At 39.4% G+C, this 16,070-nt stretch overlaps 2 long non-coding RNA genes across 5 annotated transcripts in view; both read left to right on the top strand.

Annotated features, from left to right (window-relative positions):
• Window positions 1–16,070, top strand: part of LOC145442999 (uncharacterized) — a 445,110-nt gene that overhangs the window by 140,078 nt on the left and 288,962 nt on the right. The gene's annotated exons all lie outside the window — the stretch shown is intronic.
• Window positions 180–6,648, top strand: LOC145442629 (uncharacterized). Of its 4 annotated transcripts, XR_013916103.1 has the most exons (6): window positions 180–604; window positions 1,873–1,970; window positions 2,359–2,475; window positions 2,541–2,653; window positions 5,579–5,735; window positions 6,465–6,648. It is a non-coding gene; the product is annotated as an uncharacterized LOC145442629 (long non-coding RNA). The 4 variants fall into 4 exon arrangements; XR_013916102.1 differs by lacking the exon at window positions 1,873–1,970 and having other exon boundaries at window positions 194–604; XR_013916105.1 differs by lacking the exons at window positions 1,873–1,970; window positions 5,579–5,735 and having other exon boundaries at window positions 289–604.

The following is a 16,070-nucleotide window of genomic DNA, read 5'->3' as shown; positions in this document are numbered from 1 at the left end:
TTGATAGAGTGCTGCCATCAGTATAAATTCTTGTTACTTGGTCGAAAACCTTATTTTCTGATTTACCGTCATCATTATATACAGCCTATATTCATTGTCTCGTGAGTCTCGTCTGTTTCGCTAGCTGAGCATGAATTCCAGTTTTATTCCGAGTATATATAACTAAATAAGTCGAATGGCTGCACTTAACTGTACGTGGTTATCCGAGCGTGACTTCTAGATTATTCTGGAAATTTGAACTGCGCTTCGCGCTTCGTTCGCGGGATGACTGTTTCGGAATGTGGTTGTAGTTGTGTATGTTTAATTCTGGAAGCTGGAATTGCGACTGGTACCGGATGTGGGTAAAAACTAGGTGTACGGTACATAGTTGAGCGAGTAATATGCTATTTTGAAGGAATACCCTGTAGTTTATGACTCCGAGAGCTGTTTGACTTGCTGCAAACAGTTCGAAAATTACGTCTATTTCGGTGGCTGTAATAATAATAATACAAGCATTTTCAGCTATTTATAACATTATAATGTAGCATGTTATCAGGGACAATCACCGTACCGGACTGCATACTATATGGGTTGCTCAATGGCTTGGTCGTCTGCAGTTATCCACGTAAGTTTCTAAAATTATGCTTATATGAGTCATTTTCGTATCATATTATGATAACATACCGTAACATGTAGGAGATTATATGACACGGCCTACTGGGTATAATCTTAGCGCTGGCGACCAGCTGTACCAACTACTTTTTCACTGATTCCTAAAATACTAATTAAAATCTCGTCCGGGCACTGAAACCCCCTAAAATCTCCCACAAAGTTGGAAATTTTCATTTTACTGAACAATAGGGGCGCCCGAGCTGAATGCCGATTAACATTTGGTACGCACGGTACCGATTGTGACGCCATGCCATTGAGCGTCTCGGCGAAGTCAAGCCGTGCTCCCGGTGAGGCCGTGACCCTCTGAGTATGTTGCTAGAGATTGATGTGATGCCAATATACGTCCTATTCGAGTAGTTTTAGTATTTCGCGTCGTAGCGCATTTACAAATTTGAGAATACAAATGATAGCACTGAAGCCAACGCATAATGTAGAATTTACTATCAACATCAACGTGTACTTATTTGAAGCTAGCTGGCCAATTTACAAAACAATTATATAGTTCCATTCGGGTCTTGATGGTTCCTAAATTTTATTTGAATTGGCAATATTGGAACGTAGTTATAGGTGTTGCAACCAATGTTCCCTGTAAGCTGCTCAAGTGTGCAATTGCGATATGCTGACACCGTATCTGGGCACAGAAAATTTAAGCTGCGCACAAAACATCAAAGTGATGACCTTTTTTTAGTCGCTACGCACTGTTGTCCAAGTTGAGTGCGTGCAGACTCTTGAAAAATTGGAGGGAACATTGGTTGCAGCTACTTTGAGTTGGTTGCATCGCATCAATCGCTGTAAACGCGAATACGTCCTAAAATGCAAGTAGCCTACTTTCATATTTTTTGTCGCGCATATAAAAATTTGGACAAATAGAAATGAGAACACACCAGTTATTCTCTGCGATTAACCGACTGATTAACAAAACGGCTCATTCTCATAATTCATTCAGCTAAGTCCTAAACGGCATCCCAACCAAACCAAAAATGTCATAAACAGTGGTGTGTGATCTAAGTGGTTTTTGGCCGCCATGTTTTGATCGGCGTCGCAGATATCGCAAATGTATGATTTCAAACTGCCAAACATCCCAATTATAGGTACAATTTATCTATCTATGATGCACTATAAACACTGTTTCGTTAATTAGCCTGTTATGCGCAGAGAACACCTAGTGTGTTATCGCACTGGTGTCTCATTCACATTAGAACTATGTTATAATATTGTCAGTTCCGATGAAATTTATGACCCACAAAGAGCCGAATGGATTCATCTGCTACGTGCAAGGAAGTACGCATCTATATCGAATTCCGCAGTGATATGCGTAGGTAGGCTGCATTTGTATAATCAAAATTCGTGGATGCGCGATGATGCGAAATGCAAAAACTACTCGACGTATTCGGGTCACATTGAATTATATGTCGCAAAATACTCTGACAATCATGGGGAACACAGCTCGACTTTGCCGAGACGCTTGTTGGCGTCACAGTCGAAAAGAGACTTTATTCGACTATTGTCTACGGGCGATACAATTGTTATAAACAATGTAGATTCGGACATTGAGGGTTATTTTCGGGGGGTTCCAGTGGCCGGACCAAATTTTAATTTATATTTTCGAAATCAATGTGACAGTAGCTTTCGATTGAGACCGGTTAAACAAAATTTTGAGCTCGAGTTGCCAGCGCTAAGATTACCACCTACTGCTTTCGATTTCAGAAACAGCAGCACTGATTTTTTTCGGAAGAGCAAGCAGATGCGTAAGAGCTGGCAAAATTGGTATACTTCTTGACCGGAAAGTGAATTAAACTGTTCTACAAAAAGATTGTACCGCAGGTATGAGGCTGAATATTTCTAATACTTCTGACTTATGGCTAGCAAAACATGATATACAATTGCAGTTTAAAGTTCATCCAACGCAGAAGCAACTTCCCACTTGGCAGACCGGACTGTCACAATATCACACTGAGACGATCGCAAAAGTGGATTTACATACTTTCGTAGTATTCCCTCGGTATGTCTAGAATTTTTAACCGGACTGACTTTGATAATTATAATGATATCAAAAACTCAATCTCAAACCAAGTATCGATGTTTGATTCGTGGATGTGAAGCAATAACTGCAACTGATGTACCCAGAATCCCTCAATAGGGTTCTTTAGAGTAATGAGGTATCTTCAGTAACTTGAGACTATATTTTCATGCTTTGCGGGGATAGTTATGTGCACTAGATTCATTTTAATATTCTGAAAACAATGTGGGGGTCGAATATCCGCATTTTAGTTTCATGACCAAAAGTATTTAAGAACCCCTGTAGATACGATACCGCCATATTGTATATTTTGACTCGCGTCAAGTCAGGTTAATCGATTTTCGAAGGTGACTCGAGTCAAATCACTCGATTTTTGTATGTGACTCGAGTTGAGTCAAAATTCAAGTCAAGGTGCCTTTTCGTCGTATGAGGCATGATTATGTCATTGCATTTTGCTAGCTGTCTAAAACAAATTGAGCGGTAATTGACTCTGAGCCAATGAACGAATATAGAGTTAAATATACGCGCAAGAAGACGCTGTATCGCTCACATATACGCAGAACTGTTAAACTGCGTAAGTAATTGCACCGCCTCAGTTTATAGAACTTCTAGAACTGGTAACTTTACCAGCCAAAATAGAGAATAGAGAAATAAATTGATAAGATGCAATACATTACCCTTTTACAAACAGATATGATACACCATGCGTTAGTACAACGACGAAGCCGTTTCTGCTAGTGCGGAATAGTGTTGTTGCACACAGGCGAATAGCTTATTTTGAAAAAAAACAATAATTTGAAACTGACATCAATTTCAGCATTCAACCGTCAGCCACGTGTTGCACATCTATCCGTAGATTAGTTATCAATACCTATATCTATAGCTACTGTTCGGTCAACTGGAAAGTTACACAGCACATTGCATTGAAATAGCAGTGACGTAACGTTAGCAGTCTTCTCACAACTTTTCTGCAATCCTAGTTAAAACTCCAGACTCAAAGCAAGAGGCTTGGATGCATGATTATGCATTTTTGTTTTACTTCTAATCCAATTCCTGGTTTTCCTGTAAAGGCGACTGTAGGCCTATTGTGTGAAACAAGCCAAGCTTGCTGTACGGTACAGACATTTGCTATTCTCATGTCCTTAATAAGAATGGACCATGATTTCGAACTTGATGCGATGTCCGAGTTTTCTCGAATTTAGTCATTTTAATCTAATTTGTATACAAACTGTAGCTATAATTCTAATTTAAATCTAATTTGCAGACAACTGCTGTGTAGCTATAATCCTTATTCTACTCTGATTCGGAAATATATCTAACTGTAATTCCAATCTAATCAGGAAAAGCTAAAATATTTCTAATTGTCCAAGTCTTTTTGTGAAGTCCTTGTCGGGTATGATCGTTGCACTTGAATAATTCTGTTTGTATATTATGATTTCAGATAGCTGGATTCAGCTCAGTTGGAGGCGACACAATTGGCCAATCTGTCAGATCCATCATGAAAAAGGTCGCTACTACCCGTGTGTGGAGCAGTTACAGCCGTGTTGGAAAATCTGGGAAGGAGGCTTTTAACAAGCTCGCGTTGTACAAGATCATATATAGTGAGCAACATTTATGTTTACCTTCGAACCTATCTATATGTGTTCAGTAGCCTACCTTACACCCCATGTAAATGTTGAGCTAGCTCAGTGGTTCTCGAACTTTTTTGACAAGCTACCTTGACAATAGCTAAAATTTTCGCCACCACCCCTTTATCGTCATATCAAAAATATTAAAACGAGCAGCCAGAATATTAGCGACCCCAACACATTGTTTGGCGGCATGCAGGGTATTCTGGCTACACTATGTTACCAGCCTGAACTATCGCGTCTCCAGCAGGACTGTCGTGTGTGCGCAGCGTGTGCGAATGTTAGCCTGACCGCGGACTTTAGGCTGTTGATGACTAAAATATCAGTTCCGACATGTTGGCGTAGCCAGGAGCCATCTTTGTATATGACCATAAAGTAGAATATCTCGTAAAGGATTTATTTGTCTTGATATTTTTTTAGCGCTGCGCTCGATTTATTGCCAATCGATTTCTTGCTTTTAGTATTGGTGTCTCCTCCTGAAACGTCTTATTTACGGAATTGATATTAGCTATATTGGCAATTATGCGAGAACGTGTCGTCCGACATACGACTTCGCGTCTGCACTCGCGAAAAGATCGTCGGCAATGAAACCTTTGCACAAAGTGATAGACGCACTTTCACTGAACTCTTCGATATTGATACGTCCAAGCGTTGATTAATCATGTCCTGGCCAAATGAGCCCAGCAGTTTACAGCGTCGACCCACAATATATGCAACTGACAATGTTTTATTGACCTAATTCTTTCATTAACTTTAATAATATTTTCGCGCTTTGCGCGACCAGGACATGTTTTCATGACATAATTGTTAACGATTTTGATGTGTGGTAATATGAGTCCTTTTTTACCGTTACCTATAATCCGGTTCGTTCCTATCGAACGACTAAAAAAGCACATCAACATTCAAGTGGCCCACGCAATGGTTTGGAAATCTCATGTGGCCCGTTGGCCGAAAAGGTTGGCCACCCCTGATGTACGGTATCAATAAATTTTTGTCAATCATTATTCAATCGATTAACCAATTCAGTGTCATGGTTCAGTTATTCAAATGTAATACGATGTAATGTTATTCAACAGAATGTTATGTAATTTAACATTGCAAGTCTATTATGGTTAGTGCAGGGGTGGCCAATCGTTTTCAAAAGTCTATTATGGTTTGTGCAGGGGTGGCCAACCTTTTCAAATTTTTTCAAAGTTCACGAAACAATTAGGTCAATGAAATAATGTCAGTTGCATATATTGTGGGCCGTCGCTGTATACCGCTGGGCTTATTTGACCAGGACATGATTAATCAACGCTTGGACATATCAATATCGAAGAGTTCAGTGAAAGCGCGTCTATCACTTTGTGCAAAGGTTTCATCGCCGACGATCTCTTCGCGAGTGCAGGCGCGAAGTCGGATGTCGGACGACACGTTCTCGCATTCCATTTTGCTGGGTAAAAGACGGATTAATCGGTCATTTATCTTCAATCAAATAATATAAAGTTAAATATAAATGCAAAAGGCGTTTTATCACTCACACGTAGAACTGCTAATAGCATATGTGAGTAACTTTATAGCTACACGCTACGTTCTATTATCAGCCGAAATAGAGGATCGAATACGAAGCCTCGAGAAGTTGCAATAAATTGATAAGGGACAATATACTACCCTTCCGTGAGAATAGGGACGCATAGACAATATTCGTTCGATTTAAATTATACAGGAGAGTTGGTAAAAGATAGCACCGCGCAATTTAACCACTGTGCTGTCTGAGAAACAAAGATACCTTGCTAACAGAATAAACTACTACTACGACGACAACGCAAGCATAAGCTGTGACCGTTTCGTTTGCGGTCAATTAAATTATGATGTAACAACAGGATCAGTGAAAGGTGCGATCAGTGAATGGCTGTTTGCTCTCACAAGTGATACCGGCATATCGCAAAAAATCCGAACGTACATAAGATATAGGGTGATTTAATTGACACCGTTTACTTGATTACTTGAAATTGACTCGTGAATTTTACTCCGAGTCACGAGTCAATCCATATATCTCGAGCGCCGAGTCGAGTCAAGTCATTTTTGCAAAGTGACTTGAGTCATCCCAACACTGCGTAGTACTAAGAGCTATCTAAACAGGATCGAGCATGTCTTTAACATTCAATGTTGTTGTTTCTCTGTAGGGTTCTATGGGGAAAAGGCAGAAAGCAGCGTCTTATCCTCGTCATCAGAAGATGAAGAAGACACATAATTAGTTGGCTTGATTATTTTTTCATTCGCTTCTTTGACATCGTTTCGTTCTGAATTATTTTCTTTGAGTTTCGTTGACACTGTTTTCTGTATGAATTATAAGTTCATCAAAGGCAATGTGTACTGTGATACGTGTATGTGTCCGCAGTCACCCTCAGGTATGCCTAAATATGGGAATACAGGGATGTTAGTATCTCAGGATGTTTTTCTGACCATCGATTGTACGTTCTAAAGCATTGTAGATACACAGTTTTATCTACGTTTTATTAACGATCCCGATTTGCGTGAAGAACGCGTTAAAACGCGTCGACACAAAAACCGACTTAAAACTATCCTGCTAGTCTTTAATATGAACCAAATAAAAACGTTTTTTTAACCTCAATGGGCTGTTTCGTGTTTGCTGGGTCACGCAAAAGTCGATATTGCTTTGTGATGCTTTTGATGTTGTTCCATACCGATTGGGAAGATAGGACTCCTAATTTCCTAACTAACTATATAATCCCTAGTAACGTAGTCAGACGCGTAACGGAATTTACGCAAAATCGGTATTGCTCTGCGATAATTTTGAACACTATGTTTTGATAATAACTTGCTTCCGAGAAATAAATAACATTCATTATACGTTAGATGATACTTTTCCTTGATATTCTATTATGTGTATTTAGGGCTAATGCGACATCACTATATTGGCGACAGGCCTGATTTGAACACACTAATTTTGCGAATTAAACTTATCGCCCAACACGGACACTCAATGAAGAGCACCCCGGAGACCCGCATAAATGCTCCACAATTCTCGACATATAATATACTGAGCATATAATAAGCTAACAAAACCTATACTTCAGTACTCCGAAATGTACAAGTACTTTAACTTTACACGACGTTTTTGTAAAATGAATACTAATTTTAATGGAAAATAAAAATTATGTACTCAAGTAGGTTTTTGTCTACACGCACCAACTACTCAAGTGTTTATGACACAGGAATGATTCATTAAGTATACCGCAAGCAGGCCAAACCTATACTTGAGTACTCCAAAATGTACAAGTACTTCGCTATGTACTCCCTCCACGTAAAAAGTATCTAGGTTTTAGACTACTTTATCGATTTTCGATGTTGCGCAAATACCACAAACTTTGCTTTCTTTCAGAGCTGGCAACTAAATGCAAGACAGACTTTACGCAAAAATCTCTATTCTGAAAATTTTATCAAGTTAATACATTAAAAACTTATACTTGAGCACTACGAAATGTACAAGTACTTTATCTTTACACGACGTTTTTTGTAAAATGAATACTAATTTTATTGAAAAAATAAAAAATAAAAAAGAGAAAAAATTACATTTTATCCCGGAACGCAAAAAGAAAAATCGTATGAATTTGTAAACTACTTATTCATGACATAGTAATAATTCTACTTGTACACTTTTTCACATTTTATAGCACTTTAAGTAGTACTTAACAGTTTCAGTTTTAAATAAAATACGGAATATAAACTAATCGAAAAATTCGGTAACCAATTGCGCGTAGGCTATGCATACAAATGAGGAAAGTTACATCAACGCGCGTTAACTAGTTGTATCGAGTTATCGAATGATTTTTTCCTTACATCAAAACAACTAGAACGTGAAACTACATTAAAAACGTATCTAAATGAGCTCCAGGGCATTGTGATTATGCAGCATACCAAATTTCATCAACCATTTCATGATGGAACAACTTTAAAATTAACGCAGTTCTATAGCAACTTTTGCCTAAATCTGTTTTCGGTAGCGTATACATATACATAGTCAGCTTTAATAACAGAATTACCAAGCTAATATGTGACTCCTCACCTTGCAACTTGGTACGTAGTTGTAGGACATTGTGATTATGTAGCATACCAAATTTCCTCACGCATTTCATAATGGAACAACTTTAAAACTAACGCGGCTCTACATCGACTTTTTGCGTACATCTGTTTTGCGGGAGCGTATAGAATGTACCTATACATAGTTAACTTTAATAACGGAATTACCATGCTTAACATTGAATCCCAACTCTGAACTTGATACGTAGTTGTAGGATATTATGGCAATGCACCATGCTAAATTTCATCACACATCTAATGATGGAACACCTTTGAAACTATCGCAGTCGAATATCGACTTTTACGCATATCTGTTTTTCGTGAACATAGCATATACCGATACATAGTCAATTTTAGTAACAGAATTAGCATGTTAAACATTAAATTCTCACCTTGAACGTTGGTATGCAGTTGTAGGACATAATAACAATGCACCATACCAAATTTCGTCAGGCATTCCATGATGTAACACCTTTAAAACCAACGCAGTTCTATACAGACTTTTGGCTAATTCTGTTTTTCCGTAGCGTAGCACGTACCTATACATAGTCAACTTTAATAACGGAATTACCATATTAATAATCGACTCCCCACCTTGAAACTCGCTACGCAGTTGTAAGACATTATGACAATGCACTATGTCTAATTTTGTTACGCATTTCATGATTGAACAACTTTTAAACTAACGCAGTTCCATACCGACCTTTGCGGGAGCGTAGCACGTACCTATGCATACTCAACTTTAATAACGGAATTACCGAGCTAAACATTGAATGCGCAACTTGAAGATTGGTTCACAGGTGTAGGACATTATGACAATGGAACATATCAAATACCGTGTTTCCATGAAAATAACAAGACATTACACATCCAGTATACTTCCAATCGACATCGCGCTGGTTGATGCGGCGCTGTGCACCATATAGATGCGGCAATCAATTCGGTGATGATGTGGCAATGGATGATGTGCAGAGGTGGTCAGTAACGAAGTACTTCTACTTTTTCGAAGTACTCAAGTAGTTTTCCTCTACTTCTGGTACTTACTCAAGTAGATCTGATTTTTGCTACTTCTACTTCTACTTCATAATATTTTGTGATCTACTTACTAACTTCTCGCTATTTTCAGTTTGTCAAGTAGAAGTAGTTCAATCTTCCAATCAGGAAGATAGCCTGAGGAATTTCGGGGCTGCTTTCACGGAGTACCAACATTTAATTTCCATAAAAGTTGAGTAAAGCCCAGAATTTTCGTCGCGCTTCGCGCGCAGTGGATTCGGCGTTACCAGTATGAATTCACGAAAGTATCGATGAATATAATTTAGATAGCGGTTTGGCGTGATTCCGTTCACATAGGGATATCTAGAATTAGATATCTGGATATCCCTGAGTTCACACCACATTGTCGCCCTTCGCCCATATGAAATAATTCATCGCAGTATATATGGCTCACCATAACGTTTGAAACTGATGTTTCGCAATCTAGCATTTACTTGTCATATCGTAACCTAGCATGTCCATGGCGCTTCCTAACCTGGAAAAGTGGACTCTGACATTTGTTGTTAGTTTTAGAGCTGTTTCAGCATACCACCTCTGAAACTTTCTGGACTAAAGGCATGAAAAACGTGTTCCACTTTTAGAACTAGTATTTATGTTTCATTTCCAATTCCCAGTATCATATACTTTGAGTTATAATTTTTATCAGTTCTTTTGTATGGATAACATACATGTTGAAGTATAAAAGCGAATGTAGTAATGCCTTTAATTTCCGGAAATAAAGCTACACAATATGGCATTTTTACGGGCCACTATATTTTTTATCAACGTTTACTAATCGCGCAAAGTGTTTACACCGTATCCTATACAACTTCTCCGTATTGCTCTTCGACTAAAATACGGATCTTATAATATGGGGGATGGCGCCATACCATGCTATTTTCTAAAACGTGCTGTTCGAGAAAACAGAATAAGTATCGCATTTCCATACCAATCCTATCATTTTCATCCCATGATGTGGACGAATGCTTATGCTATCGAAAATTGGATACCTGCTGGTATGCATCAATGTGAATCAAGCTCGTCACCTTTCGCATAGCTCAATTTGCACCTTGATACAATCCACGCGTGAACAAATTAGGATCGTTTTCACAACTACTTACTTACTTGAGTACTTTGAGTCGGTCAAAACTACTTCTACTTCAAGTAGTTTTAGGTTGCTTATCGAAGAATTACTTCTACTCGTACTTGAGTAGATTTTTTCGTCGCTTCTTCTACTTCTACTTGAGTAGCTTTCTTGACTACTTTGACCACCTCTGATGATGTGGCACTATAGGCGTGGTACTTGATGATGTGGCGCAGATGATGTGGCAATGGGTGTGCTATAGGTGCGGCAATGGGTGGATGATGTGGCAAGGGGGTGTCCTATAGGTGCGACAGAAAAACACACATATTTGACCGTAACATGGTCTTAGTATGAACCGACATGCATTCGACTTATGGAAAAATGTGTCGCACACTATGTCACCGAGATTACAACCCTTTCACGGATATTCGTTGGTGCTATCGATACGGTGAACAGCACGTTATGTATAGCGATATCTCCACAGTCAAATACGCGAACCATGCACAACTATATACCCCGACTTTCGTTGAATATTCACGACACCAACAAATCTGTACATCTCCTTTCCCTCGACATCAATGATAGAATCCTCATCCCAATGCGCAGTACGAATGGTGGGTTCATCGGGTGTAAAATCCAAATCAAATGACACCAAGGTCTGCTTTCTCATTTTCAATATTTCCACCACCGCATCTTGTCTGTGTCTTAGCACTACCGTGTGAGGATGGCGAAATCTGTGGCTGGTAACACGGATGGACATGATATTCTTCGATATGATCAACTGAAACCACGGATGTGGTGGGTTAGAGTCTTGTCGTGATGGTCCGTTTCGAAATGCAAGCGGATGAACTAGACCAAAAGTTTCGAAGATGCGTTTTATAATTGCTCTAGGTGTGAAATAGACATCGCACTCTTGCGGGGAAACAACACGAATTCAGTCTTCACACCGCAGAAACACAGCCGCTTGGTTAACATCACAAAACCGCAATTGAACTCAAGATTGCCATACACGGAATCGCTGTTAACGATGTCTGACTGCGGCGTTTCGACGAGTAACGAATTCTCGTATTTAGTATTGATTGTGACACATAGTCAAAACAGCGACAGTTTTCACAACCCGGTACATACATTGAACCAACTGATGTAAGGTGAAACACTACGTTCACACAAAAAAAAAGTTTGCAGGGTATGACCACCACCAACATATAGAGTAGTGAGTGAGTAATTAAACTACATACCCCGATTTTACTATATTCCGAGATCCGGATCACGATTCAAGTCTACCTGAGAATCCGAACTACCCTGTGAAGTTGATATATCAAGTTGTGAACCGTGAAAGGGTTGTAATCTCGGTGAAATAGTGTGCGACACATTTTTCCACAAGTCGAATGCATGTCGGTTCATACTAAGACCATGTTGCGGTCAAATATGTGTGTTTTTCTGTCTCCAAGTCAGCTACCCCCACATTGAATGTACAGAGTCGGTGCATGTATGAGACTTCAGAACATGAATTTGTAATCCATGATGCTTGTAGTGCCGGCCATATGATGTATGTAATGTCACACACCTCCTTTACGCGAATACTTGGTATCTATGAACAATCGTGAAGTATACTGGATGTGTAATGTCTTGTTATTTTCATGGAAACACGGGGTTGTAACATGTTTGAATATTGTTAATTGGTTTGTCGATTCAGAGTTGATATCCGGATCCGGTTAATACTTTCTCGGGTTTCCGATTTCAAACTGAACGGTGGGATATGTATTGACCAATAAAGAGTGACACAATATAGTAAACATGTGTGAGAAAACTCACAAGTAACCCGGATTTGTTAGCGCGACGGGGACATAAATTCAACCATTATCCGTGTACCAAGCAGTTACCAAAGTCATGGAGGTTGCTAATTTCAACATATTGACTCTGTGGGAGGCTAAAGCACGAACCGGGACACACAATATCCGTCGATTTCCAAAGCATACATTTCGATATACAAGAGCTTATTGTTATTTCATGTGGTTAACCGTTGATATAGATGCGATGCGATCGACGCGGGTATACTCTGAAACCGGTTCGCTGATTGTAACTAATGTCAAGATATTGGAGCTAAAAAATATCGGAAACTGTAAATTTACGATCAGCAATGATCAGCCATAAAAAATTCAAACTTATAACAGAAAAAAAAAAGTTGTTTAGTCACTCACGTCATATTATAGGCTAATTGTGCTAAGATTAAACTAGAATTTTCCTCATTCATCTCTACACAGCCGCTCATACAGAATGTGATCATTAACAACTGTACCCAGCAATAATCGCGCAGACCTTAATGTTTTTGAGCTGCATAGCAATGAAATCTGTTGACTGCAAGCGCGAGTTCACAACTGACAAATATGTTAGATCGCTCGAAATAATAGTCCCGAGTTGCGTAAAGTTAATGTTCTCCCTGTAGCTGAGATCGAGGTTTTTCAATTTCACCTACGGAAATGAGGTATTAGGAAATATCACTTCGAGAGGTTCTATACTAGATTAGCGCCTAGCTTTTTCCATCACCAATACCTGATGGTGCTGGATAAGTTTACTCAAAATAATCAGAAAATCTTCGGATCCACCACTTTCTTGCAGATTGAGCTCTGTCGAAGCACACTGCTTCATCAGCTCGCAGATTAATGGAATGAGTTTTTCAATGTCGTTGTGTGCTGTAACGCTGAGTTTTCTTATTTCGACCTGAACGAGCGCAAAACTTAACGCATAAAACGCTAAATGATCTATGAACAGCCTAACACTGATCAACTCTGACTATAGTCTATCTAGTAAGGCTATCGAGACTAATGCCTATACCAGTAGCAAATGAGCATTATTCGCTGCGATACCACCAATTCGCGCCTTAACACATTAGTAATACAGAACAATGCGATAACGATAAAGCTGTATCTCGATATTTTACGGATAACATATACTGAAATAGAACGTGAATTTATAATGATCAATGACTACGAGCGGAATGTGCGAAGGCGTATACCTCAGATTCAAATCCGCGAATTTTATCCAATAGAATCTTGACGAGGTTTTCATTGAGATGACATTGACGAAATTCTAACTCATACACGTGAGATTGGCGAATAAGAGAATTAGCGATATTATTTATGTCCAATTCAGTCATAGTTTGGTGATAGAGCCCATAAGGAATTTTCACTTCATCATGATCCGTAAGTACTAATTCATGGTACATCCTCTTTTCAGCTTGATGATGTAGATTATCCTAAAATTATTTACTTTTATAACTCTATATTCTATGATGTAAAAGTAGTATCATAAACGCTATCGGATGATATTCAACGTCGAGCAATTCTTCTCGAATATAAGGTGAGTTGTATAAGCATAAAAACATTCCCGCGCGTCTTAGTATTAGGTGCGTAGCACCCCGATTTGCGTGATCCAAGCCGAATGTCGGGAAATGCCTCTGCATCTACGGCACAAGTTTATTTCAATGAATTACCGGTGTCACGTGATGAACCAGGACCCGGGAAACTCGTTCATCAGCCAAATTATTGAAGATTCCTGGCATGACATTTACAGCCTCACAAATCCCAGCTTTCAGACATTCAACACCTATACTAAATCACCGCTATTCTACGGCTTCATATTGGACAGGTACCGGCTTCCCTAGTCTCCTCCTTGGTTGTTACCTCAACCAAGTGTTGATTTATCTCTCCTCTCGGAGAATGCTTTACGTGGCGTTTTTGAGGCCTATAACCAGACTTGTTTAAGTCACGTTGCCGATCACTACGATGCACATACGCTAATATACACGGACGGATCTAAATCGCTTGTCGGAGGGGGAGCGGCGTTTTGCATCCATTCACTTGACGTCTCAGTTGCCCAGGCTTGTTCAACCGAGCATTCTGTCTTCTCCACTGAGGTAACAACAACAACAACAACTAATAAACAACAACAACAACCACTAATAAACAACAACAACTAATAAACAACAACAACAACAACTAATAAACAACAACAACAACCGCCTTCGCGAAAAATTCAATGAAAATAAATAAAAATGACCAGCATTTACTGGAAAAGTATAATTGTAAGAGCAATTATATAAGATAACGGTATATTCCTAGAGTTGGTTAAGTTCATTTGGATGCTTTAGTCAATGATGGTGATTCTAAACGTAGAGATCGTTTGCCTTTATTCTGGGGATCGCAAAGGTATTGAACCAGTGGTCGAGAACCAGTGGTCTATAGGCTTCTACATCAGGTTGCAGTATCTTAGAACAAACGCTCTGTAGCTCATCTTGACTCATCAAAAATTTCGCCGCTCCCCAAATTTTTTTTTGGCTACACCCTTGCCTGTACCTCCCTTCTCCTTCTGCGGTTCAGGTAAGCAATAAACGTGCGATCTCGGTGATTTCGGGTGTTAAAATGTTCTAAATTTAGAAGAAAGTACCTACATTTACTAGTGATAAAATCATTGAAAGTTTTCACAAGTGCCTTCCTGACTAAAGGTTATGCACTTGCCTGGCTGGCCACCCAACCGCATGTCCCTGATTAAATCAGTATAGTTTGAAGGAGACGGACTTTCAGTATTCCCGTGGCCACTCACTGGCCACGGATTTTTTGTGACCGGCCACAAATATTCCGTGGCCGGCCATGTAAAGTGCTATACAATGGCCGGCCACAGTGAATTTCATGGCCGTGTACCTTGGTAATATACCAACTTAATATTGAATATCAGTACTGTCCGCGACCCAATCGTGGTCAAATATATGATCAAGTAGGCCTATGTTCTATTATGGGCGCACAGTCAATAGAGCTAGGTGAGAACGAGAGTCCATGAATATTTCCATGTTGCAGCGGCACATGAACTTGACACACTGCAGTTTTGTTGCGTATGTGAAAAAGGGCAACGATGTAGCATAACCTACCGGGCCATTGGTAAAGTGTGGGGCTTTGTTGAACCCTGATATTCGATTTTGATCACGTTTCCAATCCCATATAATTGGTACATATATATCCATCTAGGTGCCGTTCTTCCAGGTTAAAACAAATCATGTACGAATGAAATGGATGTCGCAGTCACTATCGATGCCGTGTATTCTATGCCATAGGATAGCCTACTTGATTACTTGGGTGCAAGGATCGGTTTGTACCGCATGTCGTTGTTAGATCAAGCTGCTAACCGGTGTGGTGGACATAGGACGTTAATGTATCTACTATATTCAAATTACTGTTATAATAATAGATGACTCCAGATAATTTGCGTCATTTAATGCAGCACCATCGATGAATGAAAAATGCCTATTCCAAGTCTGCGTATTGACCAATAGTCATGATATATTTGTGGTTGATGCAAGGAACTATAATGAATGATTGGAACTAGTCCGTGTCATCAAGATTGCTCCCTGAGCATTGATTGGGGGAAACATTCCACAACATCCGAATGCAGTGCAAATACTTATTTCGGTGTAAAGTGCATCTGATCTATCGTGCCCCTGGGTGTATTCTGTGAAAAGCATGTAGGCCTATTCGACACATTGCATTTCAACTACTTGTATATGAATGATTGTAATCAT

Source organism: Botryllus schlosseri, chromosome 7, assembly GCF_051294905.1.
Source record: "Botryllus schlosseri isolate E-star chromosome 7, Bs_hap1, whole genome shotgun sequence".
Classification (NCBI taxonomy): Eukaryota; Metazoa; Chordata; class Ascidiacea; order Stolidobranchia; family Styelidae; genus Botryllus; species Botryllus schlosseri.
The sequence above is the reverse complement of the archived record's forward strand: the minus strand, read 5'-3'. Positions and strand labels throughout refer to the sequence as shown.